Here is a 27968-nt window from a genome sequence, read left to right on the forward strand (position 1 = left end):
GATGCAGAAGAGAGGGTACTTCATTAAAAGAGTGGCACTCCTGACAGATATTATCCTACTGTACAAAAAACATAAATCAAAGGAGAGGAAAGCTATTTGAAGGTGCAGATAGCAACAAGCTGTGTTTCTTAATGCATAATTCTACTCTGCACCAATCCCTCCTCCCCATCCATGAAGCACTGTGGTGGCACTTCACTAAATAGAAAAACCAAACAAATTTGGAGAGCACACTCTGTGCTAGGAGTTCGATAACATGGGACTAATTGCTGCAAACTGAAGAAGCAAGGCGTATAGCTGGAGGTAGGGTCCACTCTAAGTTAGTATGCGTGTGCTGGATAATTTGTATTTAATTGAAGGACCTATGGTACACTGAGGTTAAGCCAAGGGGAATTATAAAGCTTTAACCATGGGCCTTTGGGGAAAAGGGCCCTAATCAGGAAGCTAGGGAATGAGTGGAGGCTGATGAGAATTATGACGATGATGACATGTTAGCACATGTCTGTAGGACAAGTGGACAGATGATGAGTTAATCAAGGGCTAGATTAAATGGCTCCCATGCTGTCTGGAAGCTACCCCAGCCTCCTGTGTCAGTGTCTTCTTATTAGGGTCAGCCTCTACCTTAATGGCTCATGTATGTATGGTTTTGTGGCTTGAATAATTTATCGCTTGGTGCCTCATCAGCGAAATGTTATTATCACCCAGCCCATCTCTTTTAGGCAAGGAACTAACAGTTCTCCATGTGGTCTTGTGCAAGACAGTGACCTTGAGTTGGATAGTTTTGAATGAGGGTTTTGCACAAGTACATTTGATAATGGAAGGAAAGGACACATCTTCATTTTAGTGAAACCTCAACTTTTAAGATCTGTGTTAGGTTGTAAATAATGGTCTTAATTTGATGTTGTGTGAGGCTCTTGTGTTTTGTCCCAACAAAAGTCTCACCCTCATAGGAAAGGTAAAGACTTATGATCCTTAACTGATTTCATGACCCTTAATTACATTTCCAGAAGTACTAACATGAATATATAATTTGCATTATGCTGTTTTGTTTTTTTGAAGTCTACTCGTTCAGTGTTCTGAATGTCCCTTCATTAGCCAGCCTCATGTGTTTCTTAGCATCTAGCTAACTGATTAGACCTCTCATATGTTAATCCTCCATTGGAAGGAACAATACCCTTTGTGCTGAATTTACTTTTTTTCACCCTATCACTAATAAAGCCACCCTCCCTGCTGATGGAAAATTGTCAGTTTACCTCAAGCTACAGGGGGCTTAGCAATCAGGCCTTAAAAAAGCACTGACAAGTTAACCTGCTGTGCACAGAGGTCTCCAGGGACAGTCCTCCACTGCAGTTTTACATGCAACGCTTCTGTTTGTCAACGAGAGTCTCACCACATAATAGAGTTGTTACCAGCCACTTGAGTTTAACCATTGTAGACCCTAGGACTGATATGTTCTAAACTGCTGTAAGCTCCTTTCATTATAACCTGTACATAACTTTATTTAGGTGAAAGAATGGTAGTGTTAAACTGAGCATCTAAATATTATATAATTGTTGTGCTTTTAAAAAATGACATTGAGCCAAAGACAATAATCTTCTAAAACAAAAATACTTTAGTTAAAATTCTTTTCTATTAAATGTGCCAGGCTTAAACACTTCCTGTGCTACTATATAATCTAGAGCCCTTTACACATTTGCTTTCAACAGAATCAATTTTGCCATGATTGTGTCTTAGTAAAAAGCTTTCAGTGGGACACATTTTTTATAGCTTTTAAGAATAGTCTACAACAATAGATGGCAGATTCAAATGCTTGTTCAAGGCGAAGTGACTGGAAGGCAGCACTCGCACATGGCTCTCAGTTGATCATTATCAAACAGCACATTGCTCTAAAAGAAGGGCATAGAAAATGTAAAATGCCTTCCATAGATATCAAAGACTTATACATATGTCTATTAAGCATTAAGCTCTTTAGTGACATATTGAAGCCTTATTCTGTATTTTACCCACGTGGTGTGTATTTTCATTTGCTTTCCAAAGACCATGCTCAGTCAAGAGTTTTTCCTAATGGCAATAATTGAGAATTACAAACAACTAGCCATTCGAGCTAAAACCACAGAGTATACCAAACTCATCTTGTTTGGCACAATGGATCTAATATGTCTATCTCGGAACTGAGGTAGCAGCAGAATTAACGTTTATAATTTTTTTGGAAGGTGTGCACTTTAATCACAGTTTGTAACTTTGAAGTTTTTTTTTTTTTGGCAAATTGTATCCTCTTCCTGGATAAATAATTAGTAGATGAGATAACGATCCATTGATAAAGTAAACAAATCCAAAGAAATGTCACAGTGTGAAATCCAAATACAGTTATAGATAATCCATATGATTTGGGCAAAAGGCACAATGTCAGCTACCTTTTGGTTGGTGTCAATTAACCATCATATTAATCATCATTTTTATTCTTAACCCAAAGTATCAGAAATGTTCTTGAGTTCCTACATGGAATGTTCCTCACGCTAGTTTGAGAAAAATCTCTATAAACGTCAGAGATTGCAGAAACAATTGGTCACTTTAACACTTTAGTCAAGGGAAAATACAAACAACTGGCTAATAAACACCTACCCTTCCCTGCTATGTTGATCCATTTGTTGTTAGCAATTCCCAGGAATTTCTCCCCTGAGTGCAACTGTCTGTCACTTAATTAGCTTAAGTTTAGCACCACATGTTCCTCAGGTGGGTGGGTGCATTTGTTCTTGTGTGCTAGCATCTATGTAAATAGGTGTTTGTACACACAACACTTGTTCATCATTAATTTCTTAACATGTGAATGTTTTTGTTTATGTGTTAATGACCAAGGAGCTTACCCATACGTTCATGTATTGTCGTTAACCCTGATAGTGTTTTTCTTTTCTTAGCTAAATTAATAACACCTTAAAGAGAATGATGTGCTCTTATCTGTTTTTTATTTCTTAAATAATATATCAACAGCTGTTTATTATTATTATTATTATTATTTTGCATAAGCTTTATTTTATAGAGAACGTCTTAGGCTGATTGTTGTATAAGTGTTCGCACATATACACTCCAAACAAAAATTAACCAGAGAGAGAGAGAGAGAGAGAGAGAGAGAGAGAGAGAGAGAGAGAGAGAGAGAGAGATTTGCTACATGATGTAGATGACATGCTTACAAGAATGCATTATTAGTTTTTCCAGTTCAAGGAAATTGATATTGAACTCTATAGATTGGATTTAAATTTTGTGGGTTTGACACTGTGCAGGCATATTCATTGCATCCTTTTAGTGAATTAATTTTATTATCCCAGTCTTCCTGGGGGGCCTGCTAGAATCCCTTCATGAGCGCAGCTTCCTAAGTTTGAAATGCATAAACATTATCAGACTTGACCAAACCATATTTCCTACCCTCTCCATTCAGTCACTTACTGGTCCTTAACATGTACATAAAAAAACAGACCACCATGCAAGGCAGCACACATATCATAATTGGTGGGATGCCTCTTTTCATTTCTTTTTAAATTAACAAACTGATGCTGCCAGTCTGTCCATTGGAAGGGGAGGGAAAGCCTGCACCATTAATAGACTCCTATGTATTTATTAAAGTATATTTTTTCAGTTTTGTTCTCTGTCCCTCCTTACTCTCTTTTCATCTTTGCTTTGGCTTCCCCTAGGAGCTCACTTGAAAAAATGCGGCTCATTTCATTGTATGTGAGTGTGCGTTTCCCCAGTTTCACATCTTCTCTCAGGTGGCGGTGAAAATGGCGGCCTATGGCAGGTCTTGTTTGACTGGGCCGCCACTAACAAAAGACAGTTTAATATAGAGGAGGCCACAGAGGCCATGGGCTAGACGGGGAACCCAAGCTGTGCCTCTGAAAGGGCCTGAGCCCGGCTGGTGTGGCAGCTTAAACATACTCCAAATTCAAACCCCCGGAAAAAGAGAGGGAGAAAGAGAGAGAATGAAGGCTAGAGAGAGAGCGAGAGAGAGAGAGCGAGAGAGACAAAAAGCTGGTGAGAAAGAGAAGGCGACTGTTGTTTGATATCCCACATTAGCTGGTGGTTTTTGCGGCTGGTGCATGGGCGTAAATGTGGCTGGGGTGGCTGCCGCACAGATATCAAAAGGGGCCGGCGGCGTCTGGCTGCGCTGGCGGCGGCTGCTGCAGGTGGCCCCTGGATTCAACCCTCACCACAGGGAGGCAGCCCAGCCTCAGCCCAGAAAGAGATAGAGAAAAAGAGAGAAGGAGAAAGAAAAAGAGTAAGGGAGAGAGAAGGCAAACACTGCCTTTAAAAGAAAAAAAAAGAGAGATTAGGAGGAGCTGTGGTCTGGAGGTTGGGCTGGGAGGTGGATGTAAGAGAATTAAATTACCGGGCTCCTCATGCCCTGATCAGGTGGACCACAAAAGAACCTCTAAAATCAGGAGCCACAACTCAAAAAGTAATATTTAAAAAGCAAAAACATGATATTTTTGCTGCAATTAGCAGTGGAGAGTCATGTTAGTAATAAAAACATTAATAAAATGAACATGCTTTTTTGATTACACATACATTTGTTTTTGGGCTCCATTTGTTAATAAACTGTCTACATTTTCTTTGTCATGGTGGGGTGGATAAGGTTCTAACACTGTTACTACTATGTATGGTGAGCTATAGATTATGGGAGGAATGGTGGGGAAGAATTCATTATTTAACAAATCTAGAAACAACAAAACCACAGCAGGGGGTAATGCAGTTCTCCAGAGAAGGACCGTTCTTATGTTAAGTGAGATTATTCTGCCTTGCTGAATTATGGTATGAAAATACCATATGAATATGGCTGATGCCACCAGATGCTGGTTGAACACTGAATGCACTGACATAAGATGTTCGTGATATGCCTTTATAATAGACACAGGAAAGACTAAGAAGTGGTGTGATTATAACAATAATTATTTTGTGGTTAAAATCTGATCAATGGATTCGTCTTGACAGATTTTACTTATCGGAATAATTGCAGCCTTTTACAATGCAGTTTATATTTGAACTTGTTCCTTATTGCATGAATTAAAAATGTTGGTGGCTTTAAATTTACTAGTGTGAAACATTAACCATTCTATTGAAAGTACTTATGTTAATTGGCTTCCCTGGATTTTAAATTTAATAGGGCATGAATGGGGCATAGTTTATTGTTTTGTTTGTTTTTTTGGCTGCATTTCTGTCTTAGAAAATGGTTAATTAGGATAATTTATGTTACTTTTGTGTTAGAACCTGATGTCATACCAATCACACGTGTTCTCCTCGAAAGGCTGAATAACAGACAATGTAAAATTTCCCCCTGAAAATATTTATAAAGTCTCATATCACAGCTTAGCATTTGGGCAGAGACATATTTTCCTAATATATCCAAATATTTCCACAGAGCGCAACATTAAGTATATTGATTTATGGCATGGTGGAATTTAAAAATGCAAGGCCACATTGTTGGCAATATTTCCAAATCTTCATTCCTCAGTAACACACTGCATTTGTCTCTGTTTCTCTCTTTGCTTAGTCTGAAAATCATAATCCTTATAAAGGTTATTCTTAAGGTGACTATTGTTCTTTATATAGCACAAAAAACTATCATGCAGATGACGTGTTTATATGTGCAGAAAAAACTGATCTATTTCCTAATCATTCTCATAAGAAAACTGGCATATTAAAGAATGCCCTTGAACGTCTGTTTCACCATTGTGGCAATATTCTGACTTATCTTACTGTTTCATTTGACAAAATACTCAAACACCTTCAGCTGAATTCTTTCCCTTCACCCCCTTACCCTTCCTTCACACGCTAATATACACTCAAATAGAGTTTTACGGTTGCACACTCATTGCAAGCAGTAATACCTGGCTCTCTGCATTAACCTTTTACAGTGATATTTAATTAAAGGTTTAAAGGGCACCCAACACCTGCACCAGGCTCTGAATGCGGCGTCCGCCGCTAAGTGATGGCTCGGTGGAGGAGTGTGTCAATTAGCATGACCTTAAAACCGGCATGGTTGCTGTCTATTGCCCATGCTGTGTAGAGCCTTGCCTGCCCCATGGCATGCTGGGGCGATCGAGATGGCCCCCAAGCTGACACGCACCCCTGCAGCAGTGAGTGGAACCAGCCTGAGGGTCTCTAAGGCAGCTTAGGTCCTCTGGGTGGAGGCAGGAGTGCCCTGTGCCCTAGCTTAAAATGAACACCACTTGAATGCCCCTATGAGGTTGATTTGGCAATAGGGTTAATGTGAGTTTGAGGGTAGAGTATGTATATCTAAGCTGATTAATGTCATTTAAAAATGGCAATGACTGGCAGGCCTAAGTACTGTATGCTTTGGTTTTCAGCATGCCGCTACGTCTCGCGTACAGTGCTGTGCACTTGAGGGATGGCATGTGGAAAAACAAAGCAAGCCCTATCCTAAATTCTGCCTTTAAGTGCACCTGGGAAGCTCCTACTTCTGAGCGGGCATTCTTTATTATGACATTCTAGTAGAAAACAAAATACGGAAAAAGCCAAACTAAAGTAAATCCACAATGAACAATGGCAAGCACTCGTTTTCAGTTGTTCAACAGAATAAGTGTAAGGAAATACATTTGCAGCATTTTTGAATAACCTTTATGGTATATTTTTTCCTGTTATCTTACAAATTATTAATTAATTTGCATGAAACAAACCACGAAGTGTGAGTCATTAGCTTTACATAAGCTGACTATAAGATCTGGCATAACAAATTAACTAGGCCTATATTAAAATAAGGCACTGAAATTGAAAAACATTTGCAAAATCATTGCTTTCATGATGACACACCCCATTGAACATCACAAATCAGTAACTGGGGTATCAAAGATTTCCAAGTTTACCACTTGTAAATATGAATTTATTTAATCATTTGTATGTTTCAAACTCATAATTATGACATCTCCATTTGAAGGCCGCATTATTATTATTCTGAGATTGCTATAGGCTGGTTTGTTGTAAGCTACGTTGCTGGGCTCAGCTTCATTTCAGAGCATGAGTTTAATTCAGGAGGATGTGAATTAAATTCACAGCTTGACAAAGTCTACCAAGAAATGTATGTGCAAATTTGACATTCATGAATTGAGTCTTAGTGCATAATTGAAGTGAAATGTACCGCTACTGCTGGTTTGATGTTCACAAAACTCTCGTGCAAAAGCACACCAACCCCCCACATTCACACATACACAAACCGACACAACTGCCCCCACCCTCCCCTGCAACCCCCTGCCAGGTCAGGAGCTCTGGTATACCCTGGGCCTGCCCAGCCAGGGGATCATGCTGTGCTAATATTTCTGTTAGCTTGAATGGCTCGCTGACTGTTGTTTATTTGGATTAGCAAGTTGTTTTCATCTAAATCAATACATGGCGCAGGAATGGGCAAGCAAATATTTTAATCCAGGGCTTAGCATCAAGCTAATGCATCAATCTGTCTTGACATGAAGAGGAAGTGTTGACATTGGTGTGGTGGAGCAGATGAGACTTAGAGCAGGTGAGGGCAGAGAGAGAGAGTAGAAGACGGTATGCTGCTCTTTCAAGCGTATCTCATGTCTGCAATAGATAGATGTCTCTATTGGCACACAGCGGATGTTTCAGTGTAGTGCAACATTCTCTGTATTTTCAACCTGATCTCATGACAAATTGTTATAATAAGGAATGTCCTAGTACCATTTTTTTGTATTGTAAGTACCAATACTCCCATTTGTTTTTTTTATTCCCTATCAATAGTTTATTTAAATTTTATCATAAAAATGGTGTATAAATGTATTATTATCAAATGAAGTTATTTTATACAGAACATCACTGCACAATCCAGAATACAACTTTGGGGTTATTTTTTCAAATAAAGTGCTGTATAACAGCATCACAGCTGTGAGATTTTGCTTAAATATATAGTAATTCAATTACTATAGATATATTGCTCAATACACATGATGGTGTTTTCCGTGTATGTGCCAAGGAGATACACTGGCTCCTCACAAGTGCTTACATTTGAAGCGTGTGTAACATGCAAACTATATATTTATCTCATTAAATCACAGTCATTGTGGTATAATAATGACACTAGGACATTACATGATTTTAATTTGTCCACTGAATGATTGTTGAATGACATTTGTTTGTCAGATTGTATCGTATTTTGGGATCAGAGCATATTTAAGAGCACGAGTACAGGTACATGAACACGTCATTTGAACATGATTCCCATACCAGTATCGGTATCGGAACATTCCTATTTATAATAGTCTGAAATGCCGAAATTGTAAGAAATTGTATGGGTTAGCTCGAACAAAATAAAAAATAAAAAAATAAAAAAGGTACTTCTTTTACTCCCATATTAAAAAATAAACAAACCAATGAACACTGTTATAGCATTATTTCAGAACCATGATTTTACTAGGAAAATCACTGTTGTGTACCACAGAACAAAGAGAAATAATGAGGTTTAACCTAACATTCTTGTGAGTTTTACTAACCCAAACCTTAGCCTAACCATAACGTCTAACCTCAAACCCTGAACCTAACCATGATTTTAATAGAAAAAATATTTTTGTCTACCATGGAAGAAAGTAACCATTGGTGTGCGGGACGATAGATGCTACTGCTACTGACATACATTTGTAATTTGTCTTATAAATAAATAAAATTGTAAAATTTTATTACAATTTGTAAACATAAAAATTGAAAGAACAAAATTTGTTCACTGATATTGAATTTAAAAAAAAAATACAAATGATGATCAATATGCTAGCTAAAATACAAACTAGATTTGAAATTCTGTTGATGTCTGATTGGTTGGCCTCTATGAGAATCAAAAGTCAAATATTATTATTTTGCTATCTTGTAACAATTATGATGACTAATCATGAGACTATGTTGGTATTCTAGAATTTTTTAGATTTTAATCATATTCAATTAAAGCTTGGGGTAAGAGTTAAATATTCATGATCATTTGGATGACAGCTGGGGAGCCCAGTCATTCATCACACGTTGATATTCATTGCATTCTGCAACCTTATTCTACCCTCCTTTCTCCTTTGACTTGACAAACTACAGCCTTAGCACCTTTTGTTTGAATTTAATTAAAGGTGTAATTGCTGGGGTGAAAACTTCATTTGCACACCTGTAGAGGGAGAAGAAAAATAGGAAAGTTTATAAAGAGAAATGGAACAATAATTAGCCACATCCAAACTAATAAATAAAATATTTAAAAAAAGCAGGCACAGACTTTGGCACAATACAAGGAACATCAAACAGGGATCCTGGTAAAACAAAAGAATGCCTGTAATCCTGCTCCTGCAGTGGTCCTCAAATTCAGAAGCACGAAAAAGGTGCAGCAGATAGGGTGCAATGAGTTGATTTGAGATTCAGCCCTGCTTCTCATCTCTGCTCAGGCCTCCAGGCTTCACTCTCTCTCTACCCTCATCTCAGCCAGCTGTGCAGTAGGACAGGCTTATCTTGAGAGGAACCTCTGTGTAGCCAAAGGCTCCTGGCCTGCCCTGATTAAAAGAGTCCTGCTTTTTTAGCCATGCTGATGCTAGATCAATGCAGAGATGCTTTGTGCCTGCCTATATGAATTTCAATATTTCCATATCTTAGTTCTTGCCTTGTTGCACTGTTAGATCATTTTTAGGGAAGCTGGCCCTACTCAAGCTGTGTGCCATTAAGCAAATGAAGCTGGCCTGGTGAGGATGAGTGGCATCGTTTTCTCTTTTAAATCCTCACCAGTGCTTCTTTCTTCAGATGACCTACAGATCTGGCATCCCCACTCAGGTAGCAAAGGAGCATATTTCGACATAATTCATTCTGTTTTAATGTTTTGCTGCTGCTTTGCCAAAAAAAACTACTCAATCTAGACTTGATTTATTTTCAGTGTTGTTCTGGAATTTCATTGAAAATTGACCCTTCGCTAAGCTCCAGTTGCTTGCGGTTGCTCGATCTGACAAGCTCTGCAGAACTTCCCATTGGAATGAATGGGAGATTGGGGTTGAACAACATGGTTTTTGGCAAAACATTTTTATATTTTACATGTTATATGTTGCAGCTGTGGTTAGGTGGTAGTGCGGGTTGTCCTCTAATCGCAGGGATGGTGGTTCGATTCCTGGCCCACACGACTCCACCTGCTGAAGTGTTCTTGGGCAAGACACTGTGCCTTGCATGGCAGCTCTGAAGTCATTGGTGTGTGAATGTGTGTGTGAATGGGTGAATTTGACGCAGTGTAAAGTGCTTTGAATACCGCTAAGGTTAAAAAGGCGCTAAATAATTGCAACCATTTACCATATGTTAATTTGGGATTGAGGGCTGACACATTTTAATACATAACATGCTCTTCTCCAGATTTATTGAAAGTTTTTTTTTTATATAAATAAAAAGAAAAACACTGCTGGTATCCTCTCTTGGTAACTCGTGTCACTATTGCAATTAACCCGGCAACAACATGTTTGAAATTCTTTGGATTATTTTGATAAAATCCTGCTTAAAAGTACTCAAACACACATTGCTTCCATAGTCTGTCATTGGAAAATAGCAAATGCATGACAGAGTAATGGCGGCAGGGCAACATTTGCTAAGACAGGATTGGTCAGAAGCGCTTTTAAGGTGGGGATTAGCTAAGGATCAATTGCTGCTGGTAAAAGCCCATTTTTTAACCGAGTAACAGAATTTTTACATTTCTCAGCATTGTCCAAATCAGCAATACTTATACATTGAGAAGCACTTCTCAATTATTGTGGTAATGAAGTCATTGGCTTGACCTGACACCTGTTAAAAAACAGTGATAATTGCAATGGCAATGGAGTCAAATATAAGATCCCTTGCATGTTAACATTGAGAAGTCATAAAAATATCCTCAATATAGTAAACAGTTTGCCACTAGGACAGTGTTGCGAACAGTTGTGGGTGTGGAGTTAAATGCTTCCCAAGGATAATTTTCAATTGATGGGTGATTTTGCTAACTGGTTGGGAACAATAAAGTAGTGAATTAGACCTTAGATGAACTGATGGCAAGGCTTCTAACTGGAGTACTTTAATGGGTAAGAGAGAGAGAGAGAGAGAGAGAGAGAGAGCTGAATCAGTTTTCCAGTTCAGCAGAAACAGATCAAATGCAGGTGTTACTGGGTCAGGACAATTATGTATCAGTTGCAGCTAAATTCATTTTTGAGAAACAAATCACTGCCTTAATGTACTTCAGTCACAGTACTTTTATTTTCTTATGTTCATTACGTCATGTTAAATGCTTATTTTATTTTATATTGTATAGTGTATACTGTTTTTATAGTTTTTATTTCATTTTATTCATTACCTGGCACCTTATATTAATTCTATTTTTATCGTTATTTGTTGCAATTTTATTATTATTATTTGTCTTGTCATTATCTGTTTTGTGTATTAATGCTTTGGCAATTTTGCATGTAAACACAATCATGCCAATAAAGTACTTTAAAATTTAAATAGAGAGAGATAGAGAGAGAGAGAGAGAGAGAGAGAGAGAGAGAGAGAGAGAGAGAGAGAGAGAGTGAGAGAGAGAGAGGAAGATGGTGATAGCCATTCAATCAATTTAGAATAGCATGAGCCATGTTGGCCAGGGCTCTTCAAATATTTTCTTGTGGGGGCCAGATTATCCAGATGAAAACTTGGCAGGGGCCAAAAGTTTTTCCGTATTCATCTTAGTTACCACTATCTTTACAAGTAAAAACACCCTTAATACTGTGCATTTATTAATATTAAAATAATCCAAGGTTAAAGTGTATATTGCCCTCTCACTATATCAACCCACATATGAAAACAATGGTCATATAGAAATGTTCATGTTTACTTAAAAATGTATTAAAATGTTTGTGGTAGGGCGGAGGGCGGGGCCGGGTCGTGATTCTACACACCCGGTCCCTTATCAGGCTAATCAAGCTTCCGAGAGGAATAAAGGCGAACTGCGGAGGATTGTGCGGGAGGGAGAGATAGTTTACGGACATGTCCGTCATGTGTGTGTTTGTGTCTTTTTGAGTTTTTCATTAAAACAATTGTTTGTATTGTCAAGCCGGTTCTCGCCTCCTCCTTCCCATTGACTGCTTTACAATGTTGTCTGTTTTTCCATTTTCTCTATAAAGTATCATCCTCTTCAGTGAAGAAATAATAAGTCCTACAAATATTGTGAATTTACACAGAATAGCCAGGGCAGGAGCCAGATATTTGTGCAGATAATCATAGGGTAAAGAAGAACAAACTGAAATTATTCAGTTTGTGATTGAGAGGGCTGACTCACAGCTGTATATAGAGCCAAATATAATCAGGATATTTGCAGAATCAGGGGCCATATACACAAAGAAAAATTGCGTTTTGGCTGTTTGTTCATATGATAACAGGGTTTTGGGGCCTGAAAATGCAAACTTCTAAAAACGATGCCGTTATCATCTCCGTGTAAACATCCATGTGAGACATTCAAAACTGCAATGGCAGACTACAGGACTGTGTTTGTGCTGCTCAAGATTTGGAGTTTATTGATGCTTCTCCAGCAAAGTAATTGTAGTAATATAGCAACCTCATCGTCCGTCCAGACAAAATTACTCTATGCTTTCGCCATCTTCATTGTTTGTATTCACAGCTCTGTGGAAGAATGCTTTTGTGTGCAGGCCCATAGTGTTTCTTTACAAAGTGGCATCGCCAACTACTGGCCTGGCATGCATAATACAGCATTTTTAGTCCTTTTCTTGGATCCGTGTGAACGTTGTCGGCTGTATGTGATAACGTTAAATTTTTTAGTACATCGTTGTCGTGTAAATGTACCTTCAGTTTCACGTTGTCACTTTTTTACGAGCCCTGCAGACCCTGAAAAGATAAGAATAGTGAATAAAAGTAAACATTTCAGTGCATTTTCTTTGAACGTTTGGTTTTCATAATTGATTTCTCTTTGTTGCATAAGATGTGCAAATGTGCTGACAACATTTCTGTAACAAATGCAGTGATAATCTGTTGATTGACCACACTCCACACAACTAAGCAATTTATTAAAATACATTTGATTTATATATCAATGCAATCAAATGCTCACCTAAACAGTGCGATCCATGTTTACCAAAGCAGTGTAACTAAACTATCGCCAGAAAAGCTTAAACACGTGCTCAGGTGGACAATTGATGATGGCTGAATGATTTTGCATGTGCCATTGATCGATGTCAAACCAGAGCCATTCTAAAGGGTAGCCTACAAGCTTAGCTTAAAACAGCACAATGCCGTGCTCCCATAGACATTCTATGGTGTTACACTGGTGAGGAGACAAGAGGCTGTTATTTTGAATTGATGTTTAAGGAGGAGATGCTTCAGTAAGCTGAGTAAACTGCTTTTGTGAGGAAACAGCTCATCACTCAATAGATAAGTCACCAATGATTTTGCGACAGGTAGGTGTCACATTATGACTCCCCCCATTCATTAAAATGGTATCAGAAAATGGTGACTTACTGTCGTAACACGCTAGTTGACTATTACGCTCTCTCCTATGATAGACCACGGAGGTTGTTATCTTAATAAATAAATGAATCTCTGTTTAAACTCACCACTGATTGCTGAGGCTCATGCAAATAAAGGCTGAGTTCTGCAAGGAGAGCACTCTGGTATTTCAGATGGCGAGGCAATTTTATCAAAACACAGTCGGAGGGCTAGACAAAGATGATTGGCGGGCTGCATTTGGCAAGCTGACTAGCCCTGATTTAGGCATTCACACTCTTTGTAAAATGTTCTCAGTTCAGAGAACATTGATAATATGGCATATTCCTTTTAGGCCTAATAATCATTGTGCTCTAGTTTTGTTCCCTATTGTACAAGTCTGATTTTAGAATTGTAGTTAACATTGTACAAATATAAGGCAAGCACAGGTTTTAAAAGTGGATTCGTCAAACTGTGAATGCTGTGGAAAGTATTCAATATGGAATGTCACTGGCTTAAAAAAATACTAATTTAATGAAAATAATTTTCCCAAATGCCTAGTGTCAGATTTGTCTGCCAAGACACCATGTATTTGAGCCTGATCCATGTGTGTGTATTTTTGCACTCTTTAAACTAATGCATTAGTATTTGTCTGCATAAGCAATCATGTGACTCTGTCTGTAGTGAAACTTAATTGACAGTCTGATTTTATAGTCATTATAGCCTTAAAAGTACAAGAACACTAAAATACCTCATTTATTGCTATTATCAAACAAATACATAGTCATGTTTTTCTTCACAATATAAATTTGATTTGTTTTATTAAAATGAAAATAACATTGAATAAGAAATAGGAACATTTGCATTAAGGCCAGCTCCCTTCTACTTTTGCATACAGATTGGGAGTTGATGACAGAGTTTTTACACAAAGTCCTCAGTATTTCCAACTGCATGAAGACATGCATGTCTGTAGCTGCAGACTTTGGCCAATGACCAGCCTCAAGGTAAATTTGGAGTGATTTCCTACAACTTAAACCAAGTGTGACATCCAGCCTCCTAGCTTTCTAAAGGGAACGTGGACTCAAGCCCTCAAAATTTATCGGGTTCCCACAGTTATGGAAAACCTTGAAATAGCAAGGTTGAAATTTCCAGGCCTAAAAATGTCATGGATAAGTAGAAAATCAAAAAATTATTAAATAGTTTTCTACTGCATATATGGAATGTTATAGTTTTGCTCTGCTCTAAAATAAGCAATTGTCTAATCAATCTGTCCATTGAAAGTCTTATTATACAGTAAGTATATATTAATTCTAAACATTTCAATTGTGTTTAAATTCCAAAGATTGTTACCTGTCAAATGATCGTAAAAAAAAACTTTTATCCAGTAATCATGAACAACAGTAATGGTCATTGAAATTGAGTGTGGAAACCTTTGAGTTTAGCTGTGGAAATCCTCACTGCTGCACTTGACATGATAAAAAGGCAATTTTCATCCATTGTCCAAAGAAAGGCAGGAGGAAAGGACTCTCTGTAGCTGTAAATAACTGTAAACATCCAGGTAATAGAGTCTTCATTGTGTTTCTTGGCCATAGTTCTTCTTCGGCTTTTATGTTAATAATCAGACACTCACCATCTATGCCACCTGCATGGGCTACCTTTTTGTATGCTATTTTGTCAAGCTTGTTGTAAAAATGGGAAAATCTAAAGAAATAAAATAAAAAGGGTGGGGGGTTATCTTGGCCCCTGTTACCTGAGGGGATTTTACCCCATCCTTCCAATTTTCACCTACCTTTGTTTACTCGCAGTCCTCTCTGTATGTCACAACATTTACATTTCTGTCCTTTTGCTTCAATTTGTATGTGTTAGATTCTAAAAAAATAGAGGGATAAAAAAATCCCTAATAGAACAGCAGTCCCCCTTCAACCGTGAACCCCCCCACCCCCCCACCCCCTCTGCTGGCTAGGCAATGGCTATTCACAGCAGAACAAACAAAAATCAAATTCAAACTATGCTTTTAGCTTTTAATTCTAGCCTCAAAAGTTTCCAGCTGCTCGCATAATTATTGCCTTTTAAAGAGTAGGAAAATGGCGGGTTAATTTACACGCCGGCTTTCTCTCTCTCTTTGTCTCTTTCTCCCTTACTCCCTGCATCATTCTCTCCTTCCAGCAATCTCCACCCCAAACCACAACAGGTAAGCTCCGCTGTTAAATGAAGAGCTTCTTTTTTTTTTTTTTCTCGTAATTTTGTTTGAAACCCTCTGGCCTGCCCAGATTATTCTTAGTGAGGTCTCTGTTTCCTGTCTGTATGAAGGAGTTGCATCTTGTGCACAGGGAGAGAAACAATGTGGCCTTGTCCCAGGTTCCTCTGACCCCCTGTGCTGCCTGTCAGCCTGCAATTGTCATGCAAGGCCTCCTCAAGAAACAAAAGGGCGCGATGGGCTTTGTTGCCCACCAGGACCCTGGCATTGTTATTGGGTCCCCAAGGAGTATTTGCTCTTGATTCTGTTTCTCAACCTGTAAGACCTTGATGCTGATGGATATGTTAATCTGAAGTATAATGCTTTATTAAGTAAGCCGTTTGTGTTGCATATCCATATTGGGTTGATTTAAATCAAGATTTTTAAATCCAAAGGAAGAATATGTTCAATTATGCATTGATGAAGGTGGCTTATAATTCCGCTGGATGGTTTGTACCTATAATTGTTTATATTGTTGACACATATTTGTATATTAGAGTGTATGCATCTGTGCATTTAAGTTTGTATGTGCAGGGGTTAGGGGTTTGTAACCGTTTGTGTGTGGTGTGTATGCATGTGCATGGGGAGTTATGGCCCAGTGTTATTATTAAAGCTTGGGTGATGGATGGCTATGGTCGTATATGCTCCCAGACCCTGCTGGAGAGGACATGGAGCAACTTGACTTCATATTGCCCTTGTTCTGTGTGACAATGTGCCACTTGTGGGTCTGACACTCATGACCTGTTAGTCAGCCTCATTCATATGAAAATACCACCCTGTCACAGTTCCAGCACTGTAGGAGCTTTTCCCTCCATACCTCTATGTTAATTTAGACAATTATTTTCACTGTTTATTATAAATACTGTATTTTTAGAATATAACTGAGTACACTGTAAAAAAACAACTACTTGCAGCTGTGGTTCCCAGCATTATACTGTAAAAATATGGTTTGTTACCATTCTTGAAATTAACAGCAAGATACTGTTTTTTAAACTGCAATTTTGCAACATATTGTTGTTAAATTACTTACTATCTACAGTTGTTGAAATTAAAAGCTATATTCCCAGCATGCACTGCGGCATGAATAATTGACTTTTTTTACTATTTGCTGGTTTATTTTGACGTTGTTTTGTTGCAGTCTAAGTTACTAGTATTTTAATGTTCAGCTTTTACTTTTTTATGTAAAAGTATGTTTGTTAATTGTCACCATTGTTGCATTTTGTATGACTAGAGTAGATATCTGTGTGTGTCTTGTTAACAAATTCGGTTATTCTGTAAGTTCATCAAAAACATCAAACACTCATATATGTGTTTGCTGATATAATTGTGCTGAAATATCCTTTACTGTTTTTGCTTTATTTTTTTATATATGTAATGCATCAGTATTGACATATTTAGTGCCATTAGCAAGTTAGGATCCGATATTCAGTCTGACCTTAGGTTTTGTCTTCCAACTAGCACAGAGCATAAACTTGTGTTTTTCTTAAACACTATTAAATGTTCATTTTCCTCTAATGCCTTGCATAGAACAGCTACATACCGTAAAACTAGTCACTTCACAGTGAGCCTGCTCTTGATCTCCCAGAATGCAACATTTTTAACAGAAAACTACTGTATTTAAGAATCACAGTAGATTGCTGTAGGAATTTGTCTGTAAATTTACAGTAATTTTTTACATTGTAGGTACAGTTAAGATGAAATACATGTTTTTGCTACTTGTGTTCTTTATCTTCTGGTCTCTTGATAAACCTATTGTGTTTAAACTGTCGTGTTTTTTGGTGCTAAGAATTTTTTTTTATTAATTTCCAAAAACACCATAATAATAGGCTATTTTTTTTCCCCAAAAGGCAGCTACATTTTTACCAAATGTTATTTGCTGTGGTTAGTCATGTTAGCTGTCTGAAAGGTATCTGCTTACTATAATAATGTGTCGTTTAAATCTGAAGTGTGTCATTTCTGTCACACTAACGCTGCCAAATGGAATTGAAATAATAAACTTTGTTTTCCAACATATTTTTCTGAAACACCCTCAGTCATCCATTGGTCCAAAAAAAAAAAAAAAAAAATAGTCCCTTCCCAAAATCACACCATTGGTTGAGCCAATGTTGCTGTGTCAGGTTGGCCGGGCCACTCAAACAGACACATTAATGTTTGAAATCAGCACAATGGCAGACTGTTCCACTTTTCGGAGAAATCAACCTAAAAATGGTTTACTTATATGTGTCTCTGCATATTAAGCTAAAATGTGGGAATGTATTTTATTATTAAAAAAAAAAAGCTTTAAGATTTATTTATATAATATTAGAAACAAGATATTCAAACAAAACCTGTTATGCATTATCATGTCTTTATTTTTTTGTAATTACGTTTGTTTTTATATATGTTTATATACTATAGATTTTTACTTTTGGTATGCAGTAAAGCACAGTTTGATGTTTAGTAGTATCTCTCAGGTCCAAGCCCTTGTGTCTTGCAGTCTGATGCTCTTGCATGCAGCTTTCATAAAAGGAAACATCTGCTTGTAATAGTGGTCCCGCTACAGCGAGGCTGAGGGGAGTTAGACTAGAGGAGGTGACTGACAACTTCACTTGTCCTGTTGTGCCTGGCAGATGTGGAGGTGTCACAGTGGTGATGAATTGTTTACACTCACCTGTCTGCCACGTCCTTCAGCATTGAAGGGATATGACCACACGATGTGAAAGGGGTGGTGGCACTGCCACAGGGTCAACAATATCGTCAGCAGTGTGTATGAAAAACTGCAGCAATGTTGTCAAACATGGATGTTCACCCACAGACATTTGCAGGTGTGGGGATTTTCAGTAAAGGGTAGGTGTTTGCCATGTTTTGTGTACAGTATATGTTTGGTGCATAGCTGTTTCTCCTCCTTATTGCCTATGGGCATGAATAGCTTGTGTCCTACAGCGTAATTAAGTTATTTTTTAAGGATGCAGGTGTTTTTGCAAATGGAGTGTGTTTAGTCCAACTTTTCATATTCCTGATGAGAAAATTAGCATTTTAATGAGCGTGTTGTTTACCCAAAAATGGGAGATCATTTTTATCTTATTTCACACTGCTCGATAATATATATATATATATATATATATATATATATATATATATATATATATATATATATATATATAAAGAAGATGGAGAAAGAGAGAATAAAATATCCAACTATGATTCCATGAATTCAGCTAGTGAGAAAGATTTTGGATGAACTCAATCCACAACATGTTTGTTTGTCAGAGTTACTAAACTAAGCAGTTACAGTGTCCTGTATAAACACATATCCATGAGTAATGCAGTAATGTACCAAGACAAAAAAGATAAAAAACAATACAACAGTTTTCAGTTTGACTGACAACTCAATTAAGATGACGTCTGCTTGATTATTGTGTCTTCTAAACCCATGAATACTAAATTCTGTTGTGTCATGTCATGATGGCCTGATTGTACCCAGAACGATGACAACCATCATGTTTTAATCCGCTGCATCACTCCAGAGTCATACGCTATTCCATTTTAACTGCTTCTGCCTGGGTTATTCTCCCCATTGTTGATTTATTCAACCATTCCCCCCTTTCAGATCAATGTTGCAAAGCGGCCCCCTGAAAATGTGGGCGGGAGCTCTCTTCAAAGTGGCAATGCTCGAGTATTCAGCCATTTGTGCTCAGACGCACAGCAGTATCTGCATTAAATAGCCCCCTTAGTAACAAGCCACAGAGAAGCTATCTGCTCTGTGATACATTCAAACCTCATTGACTGTGAAGGGAGATGCATCAAAACTATTCTGTGTTGCTATGGCAATGGAGACCCCAATAAGTTAATCTATGCCATTTTTATTTTTTTGTGCCAGACTCAGTGGTAGTCAAATATGTGTGTGTACGTTTGTGTTTTTGTGTATGTGTGTGTCAGGTTTGCCTACAATGTGGGGACATTTGGGATAGTATAACCTAAAAATATCTTATAATATGGGGTCCAGCCAGTGATCCCTATGAAGAAAACAGCTTAATAACTAAATAATGTCTATGAAAATATAAAGGTTTCTATGAGGGTTAGGTTTAGGGGTAAGGTTAAGGGATGGATAAAAAAAGATAATTAGCTAAGAATAAATATAACAGAAGTCAATGGAAAGTTTCTAACATGTTACATCCACTAACTAAAGGGTTTGGGGGAAGAGGGTAATGGAAAAAGAGGAATAATCATAGTGGAATAGTGCTACACTAACTGAATAACTGGCTGGCTACATGGGGTTTAGCATCTAGAAACAGGTCAAAACAATTAGCGGTTAAAAATAAACTGGAAAATGTCACTAACTCTAATTTTAATACATTTTAAATAAATGTAATACATTTTAAATCAGTCTGCTTTTCTTTAATCCCAAAGTAACAGTCCAGTGTGCCTTATAGTGCCTGTTTCTAAGTTAATATAGCTGTCATCATGCTGTAAATAGCACCTTTGAGCAGAATGCTTCATGCACACACACACTGAGAGAATACAAATGCGGCCGTGAGCAAGTGAAGTATGGGAGAGTTTAATTAGATGTGCTTCAAGGAAATTCTCATTTGATTTTAATGCTACATGGGTAAAGCAGTGAATGGACCCACTCGTCGGGACTGTCAATGCAGTGCTAGTCATCTAAGCCTGCTACTGCATATTAGCACAGTTAGCCAGGTGGCATCTTGCTGGGGGAGGCACGGGGCGATTTCCAGGGGTGGCATAGACCCCCCTTCAACAACCCCCACCTCCATCACCCAGGGCACCATAAAAGATAGAACTGTCACTGTGTTAGCAAGTGCTAATCCATGACAGCTCAGACAAAGATGGTGAAAAAATGGCATAAGCCATACATTTCACATCTCCCATTCGAAGTCCCCACCTTTAGTTTTAAATGCTGCCTGACTACTTACAGTGATGAGGCTATGATTTTCAATATAAAAACATGCTAACGTGCAGCTTGTGAAAGCTGTGATTTATTTCTTTTCTAATCATTCAAGTGTTGTTAGCTGTCGTGATGTGTTGCGGCCTCTGTCTAACAGAGCTGCGCTAATGTAATTCTGCTGAGATGAAAGGGACTGACTGGGTAGTGTGGTTTACTGTTGCTGTGAAACATGGACAGAACGCAGCCAATTAGATCTGCTAAACTGACATGATCAAGCAGAAATACTGTGTGTGGCTTTTTAATGGCTGAAGTCAGTTCTGATGCTGGATCACTTTAATGGTTGCCATATGCCATGTTTGGTTTGGCTGGTTTCCCGCAAGATGTTGTGCTTGTTCCCCTTCTGTCGCTCTCTCCACGTTGTGTCGGAGAAGCGACACTAGGGGTCTCTCTTGAGCACCGATATTCACCTCTGATCTTATTGAAAAGGGCCAATGGGAGTTGGCAGTCGGTATTTGCATACCCCGCCCCCAGACATACGGGTATTTAAGCGGGGCAAATACGGGAGTTCATTCAGAAAATTTCTTCGAAGCCGATGGTCTGTCTGCAGTTTGCTGCGAGTTACACGCCACTTAAACGTTCCTGTTTTCCTCTGACGATCTGCATGCTGTTGGATCTTGACGGCGCACAACAGCGGCTTTCTCCTTCTCAGTGCACGGTGTGCATTGTTGCCCCTGAGCGCTTCGACAGCGCAGACACTTACACACACACACTGTGTATTAAAAGAGTTTTTACTAAAAGAGTAATTTTCTCTAAAAGAGCAAACACAGCGGCGTTGAACGTCCGCGTCTTTTTCAAGATGCCTTTCCGCCCCTGTGTCGTTCCTGGATGCGGTAGAGTGCTCTCCGCTTCAGACGGCCACAGGCGCTGTCTCGTGTGTTTGGGCCGCGATCACACCGAGGCGGCGTTTGTGGATGGTTCATGTTCTCACTGCGAGAACATGACCATGACCACGTTGCGGTCGCGGCTTGCTTTCAACAGAAAGCAAGCCACCCCAGCTGCACCCCGCATTGCTCCTTCTTCCCACGGGATTAAGGACGGTGCGGTTGGCGCTGGGGGCGGCAGCGGGTGCAGTTTCGCCGGGTAACCCCCCTCGAACCTCCCGTTCCCCGACACGCTCGCTGGTCTCCGTCCACGCTCGCGGCGATAGCGGCTCGCCTCACGGCCCGGCTGTCTATCCTCCCGAGTCCGAAGCAGATGAGTCCATCCTCCCCACAGCCTTCTTGGTTGGATGATTGGTTCCTGGGGGCAGCGCACCGTTCGCGGCCTCGCATCCCCCCGGTCCCTTTCTTCCCGGAGGTGCATGATGAGCTGACATCTACGTGGAGAGCCCCGCTCTCCGCTCGTCTAGGTGCCACCCGCTCCACTCTCTCCACCCTCGACGGCGGAGAGCGCCACGGGTACGACGCGATTCCCCAGGTTGATAGGGCAGTTGCGCACCATCTATGCCCCGGTAGCCCTACCTCCTGGCGGGGTCACCCCGTACTCCCATCCAAGCCCTGTAGGACAACATCCTCGCTTAACGCGAAGGCCTACACTACGGCTGGATGCGCTGCCTCCGCCCTGCATGCGATGGCCCTCCTGCAAGTCCACCAGGCCAAAGCTCTCAGAAACATGCACGGGGGTGGACCTGATCCTGATGTGCTGCAGGAACTGCGCTCAGCGACCGACCTCGCCCTGAGAGCGACGAAGGCCACAGAGCAGGCCCTCGGACAAACGATGGCCACCCTAGTGGTCCAGGAATGCCATCTTTGGCTCAACCTGGTCGAGATGCGTGAGGCTGACAAAAACCGCTTCCTGGATGCACCTGTCTCCCAGATTGGCCTTTTCGGTGACACCGTCGAGGACTTCGCCCAACAGTTCTCCGCGGTGAAGAAGCAGACAGAGGCCATTTCGCAAATCATGCCCCGCCGCAGACCTGCCGCCATGGGCCCTGCCCCGTCTGCCCGCCGAGGGTGTCCCCTTGCGAGGAAACAAGCTCCTGCTCTGCCTCAACCCGGGCCCAGCTCTCAGCTCCAGCGTCGAGCACTCCGCAGGCGGCGCACGCCCCCTGTCTCACGAACCCCCTCCAGGACCCGGAAGGCTCCCAAGCGTTCCTGAGACAGCCGACCCAGAGCCGAAGACGTTAGCTCCGGAGGTGGTAAGACCGCTCCGTCCCCCGGTGGAGGGCCGGGAGGAGAATCCTTTGTTACGCAATTCAGTTTGCCCGGCTCCCGCCCCCTTCAGGGGCGTCCGCTTTTCCGCAGTACACGGCGAGCACGCCAGTTCCCTGCGCACGGAAATCGCGACCCTCTTAGCCAAGGGCGCGGTAGAGCCCGTCCCTCCAACCGAAATGAGGAAGGGTTTCTACAGCCCTTACTTCATTGTACCCAAGAAAGGCGGCGGCTTACGACCAATCCTGGACTTGCGAGTTTTCAATCGGGCCTTAAACTCCTGTTCAAAATGCTTATGCAGAGAAATATTCTGGCTGGCGTTCAGCATCTAGTTTGGTTCGCAGCAGTGGACCTGAAGGACGCGTACTTCCACGTCTCAATTCTGCCACTACACCGACCCTTCTTACGGTTCGCGTTCGACGGCCAGGCGTTTCAGTACAAAGTCCTCCCCTTCGGCCTGTCTCTGTCCCCTCTCGTCTTCACGAAAGTCGCAGAGCCCTTGCCCCGCTACGAGTAGCCGGCATCCGCATTCTCAACTACCTCGACGACTGGCTCATCCTAGCACACTCTCGAGAGTTACTATGCACACACAGAGTCCAGGTGCTCCAGCACCTCAGCCGCTTGGGGCTTCAGGTCAACTGGGAAAAGAGCAAGCTCACTCCAGTTCAGAGCATCTCTTTTCTCGGGTCGGAGTTAGACTCAGTCTCAATGACAGCACGTCTCACGAGCGAGCGTGCTCAGTCGGTGCTGGACTGCCTCGCTTCCTTCAAGCCAGGAACAGTGGTCCCTCTAAAACTTTTCCAGAGGCTCCTGGGGCATATGGCGTCCTCCGCGGCGGCCGCGCCGCTGGGGTTGATGCATATGAGACCACTCCAGCACTGGCTCCAGACTCGAGTCCCGAGACAAGCATGGCACCACGGCATGCATCGGGTAAGGATCACCCCGCCAGCCTCAAAACACTCCGACCCTGGACAGACCTCTGCTGTTTACGGGCAGGAGTGCCCCTGCAGCAGGTGTCCCGACGCGTCCTGGTCACAACCGATGCCTCCCGGTCCGGGTGGGGTGCCGTGTGCAGCGGGCACGCAGCAGCGGGCCGTTGGAAAGGGGCCCCGCTGCGTTGGCACATCAATTGCCTGGAGTTGCTGACCGTCCTTCTTGCTCTCAGGAAGTTCCTCCAGTTAGTTCGGGACAAACGTCCTCGTGAGATCGGACAGCACCACGGTGGTGGCATACATAAATCGCCAAGGCGGCGTACGCTCCCGCCACATGTCACAACTCGCCCGCCGTCTCCTCCTATGGATCCAGCAGTGACTCAAGTCGCCCAGGTAGACCTGTTCGCCACCCAGGAAACCTCCCACTGCCCGCTCTGGTACGCCCTAACAGAGGCTCCCCTCGGGACAGACGCGCTGGCACACAGCTGGCCCTCGGGGCTGCGCAAGTACGCATTTCCCCCAGTGAGCCTTCTTGCACCGGTGCTGTGCAAGGTCAGGGAGGACGAGGAGCAAGTCACGTTGGTGGCCCCCTACTGGCCCACTCAGACTTGGTTCTCGGAACTCAGGCTACTCGCGACAGCTCCTCCCTGGCGAATTCCCCTGAGAAAGGACCACCTCTCTCAGGGACGGGGCACGCTCTGGCACCCGCACCCAGACCTCTAGAACCTCCACGTCTGGTCCCTGGATGGGACGCAGAAGAGCTAGCCGGATTACCGGCGACCATTGTGAATACCATCAACCAAGCCAGAGCCCCCTCTACCAGGAACCTTTACGCCCTAAAGTGGCGCTTGTTCGCAGATTGGTATTCTTCCCGAGCCGAAGACCCGCAGAGATGCGCGATTAGGTCAGTGCTTCTGTTCCTACAGGAGAGGCTGGACAGGAGGCTGTCCCCATGCACCCTCAAGGTGTATGTTTCCGCTATCGCCGCCCACCACGATCCTGTAGACGGCAAGTCTTTGGGTAAGCACGACCTGATCCTCAGGTTCCTGAGAGGCGCCCGGAGGTTGAATCCCTCCCGGCCAGGCCTAGTTCCCTCCTGGGATCTCTCGGTAGTCTTGGCAGGACTCCAGAGACCTCCCTTCGAGCCGCTCGAATCAGTTGGACTCAGGGCCCTCTCTCTTAAGACGGCCCTGCTGATCGCGCTCGCCTCCATTAAGAGGTTCGGGGACCTGCAAGCGTTCTCTGTCAGCGACACTTGCCTGGAGTTCGGTCCGGCAGATACGTCTGTGATCCTAAGACCGCGACCGGGCTATGTGCCCAAGGTTCCTACCACACCATTTCGAGCCTTCCACCAGAAAAGCGCTGCCCCGGGAGGAGGCAGACCCAGCCCTTTCGTTGCTGTGTCCAGTGTGCGCCCTGCGCATTTACCTGCACCGCACACAGAGCACCAGACGCTCTGAGCAGCTTTTTGTCTGCTTTAGGGGACAGCAGAAAGGGAATGCCGTCTCCAAGCAGAGGCTCGCCCACTGGGTTGTCGACGCCATCACACTGGCTTATCACACCCAGGCCGTGCCCCTACCCTTGCGGGTCCGAGCTCACTCAACAAGGGGTGTCGCGTCCTCGTGGGCACTGGCCAAGGGCACCTCCCTAGAAGACATCTGTAGAGCCGCGGGTTGGGCAACACCCAACACCTTCGCGAGGTTTTACAACCTCCGCGTTGATTCGGTTGCGTCTTGTGTTTTCTCAGGTCCGAGCCCGTAGAACTCGGTAACACATAGACCGACCGGCCGGGTGGATCGCTTGCGCCCAGCGCCCTTTTCCTGACATCAAGGTAAAGTAGTGCGCCTTCTTCCTAGGGCGCCCCACTCCGAGTCGGGCCTCTGGTCGATTCCTCCCCAGCCCTCCGGGTCCGCGGTTCAGCGGAGGAACTCGCCGACCCAAGCCACTGCGGGTACCCTGATGGCTACCCTGTACTGGTATAGGTGCTCCACAGGTAAGGCCTCCTGCTCGGACTCCCCCTGTGTGTAATTCCACGGTTCTGTCCCCTTACGAGCGGACCCCGTGTCTCCCTTAGGCAGTTACAGCTGCCTCGGTCGCCGTGCTGTAGCAACTCCCCCTTCGAGGCTGGATCTACCACCGCACCATACTTTCCACACGAGCCCTAAGACGGCCGTGTGACGTGTCTACCACTTTTCCTCCCCAAGAAAAAGGGCAGGTGTGGTCTCCGCAGGGTTTGGGTAAGACCCCCTTCCCTATATGCGTGTAAGGGCCCCGGCCGTGATTGCTCTATGCGAGAAACATAGAGAGAAAAGAGGCCCAGCCAGGCTGGCCCGTTCCCATGTTGGCAAACATCACCTTGTTCCCCTCCCAGGGTAACTAGAAGGACTCCGATGTTCTTATGGGGCATTGGGGAAGGGTACGTGCAGCCAGGTACAGACGATGCGTGGCACTGGATGAAATCCCTGCCCGCCTCTGTATCGGTGGTCCACGTACAAGGTTCAGCGCATGGCAAGATTGGAATGGGTCCCCTAGTGTCGCTTCTCCGACACAACGTGGAGAGAGCGACAGAAGGGGAACGTTTGTTTACGTATGTAACCTCCGTTCCCCGAGGGAGGGAACGACACGTTGTGTCTTTCCTCCGCCATGTCGCTGAACCGAGCCACTGTTGTGGCCGGACCATTTCCGGCTCCTCAGAAAAATCCTGAATGAACTCCCGTATTTGCCCCGCTTAAATACCCGTATGTCCGGGGGCGGGGTATGCAAATACTGACTGCCAACTCCCATTGGCCCTTTTCAATAAGATCAGAGGTGAATATCGGCGCTCAAGAGAGACCCCTAGTGTCGCTTCTCCGACACAACGTGTCGTTCCCTCCCTCGGGGAACAGAGGTTACATACGTAACCAAACGTTTTGTGGCTTTTAGGATTATCAGAATTTCTCTCACGTCTAGTTTCATGTTTCACAATGCTGTTTGTGAATGTAGACGGATACCTCACATGCCATATATAGTGGGGAATACACTAGGGATGGGCATTTTCAAGTAATTTTGTAGTCGAGTACTCTAACCAACAAAAAACAAGTACTCGATTACTTGTAAATTAAAACGCTTGTTAAAACACGTATGACACCTACGTGAATCTTATATTTTGTTTTATTTCCAAACATTAGCAAAAACAGCCTCAAAAAAAGACTTTAACAAAATATTATTTTCTTTTGGGAAAAAAAAAATTATTGAACAATATGCATTAATAAAAATGGAATACAAAAAGGATTTAAAAATAACAGAAAAATATGCACTCACCCAGAGCTTACACAGAAACAAATAATGACGGCATGAACGTAGTGCACATACATAAACTCCTTGAAAAATATATTAAATTTTTATTATTTCACCTTGTTTTTTTTATAAAATGTGTAGTCAGTGTTCAGAGATTTATCACACATACAGTACACACATACTGGTCTGATAAACATTAGAGTTTGCTTGCATTTTCTTTCCACCAGAAAAGCTGATTTTCAGCTTGAGATTTTTAAAGGTTTGAGATTTAATTAAATACATATTCAGTCTTCATGTGCTGCGCCAGGGCAGTCTAATGCCAAAAACGTCACAGATTTTTCTTACACCATCCAAACTTTATTGTCATGCTGTTCTCACCTCAGGTGGGTTGATTCCCTCAAAGGCTCAGCAGTTTTCGGAATTATCATTTGTATACAATTTTTTATATAAATGTATATTATTTTGTCATATTAGAAATAATATGACAATATTATACGATAGTGAGACAAACAGACCCAAGAGCAGAGGAACAGTTCAATGTATTTATTAACAGTAATAATGAGTGGTCACTGGGTTGAGGAATATAGAAAATCCTGACACCTGCTGCAACTGCGTGAAGCGATCTCCAATGGCGTTTGTGTCATAGTCGTGCAAGGGGCAATCCGTGAAGAGCATGTTATTAGGACAAGTGTGTGCGTTGTGGAAGTCAGGAACCGATTTGTTGAATGCTCCATTGAATCTTATTGAGATGCAGAACAATGGCCAGCAAAGAATAGCGAACTTAACTTTGACACGCGGGCAGTGACGAGGTATCCTCCATGGCAGACTAGCTTACGAGCAGCAATACTGGAAGGCAACCACACACCTGACACGCGGGCACCCAACAGATATATGAGACAGGACCAACTAGGCAGAGAGAGTGAGGTTACTACTCAACATCAAACAACAATCTAGCATAGATATTGAGAACACTATGGGCGTAAGAACTA

This window comes from Xyrauchen texanus, chromosome 18, assembly GCF_025860055.1.
Source record: "Xyrauchen texanus isolate HMW12.3.18 chromosome 18, RBS_HiC_50CHRs, whole genome shotgun sequence".
Classification (NCBI taxonomy): domain Eukaryota; kingdom Metazoa; phylum Chordata; class Actinopteri; order Cypriniformes; family Catostomidae; genus Xyrauchen; species Xyrauchen texanus.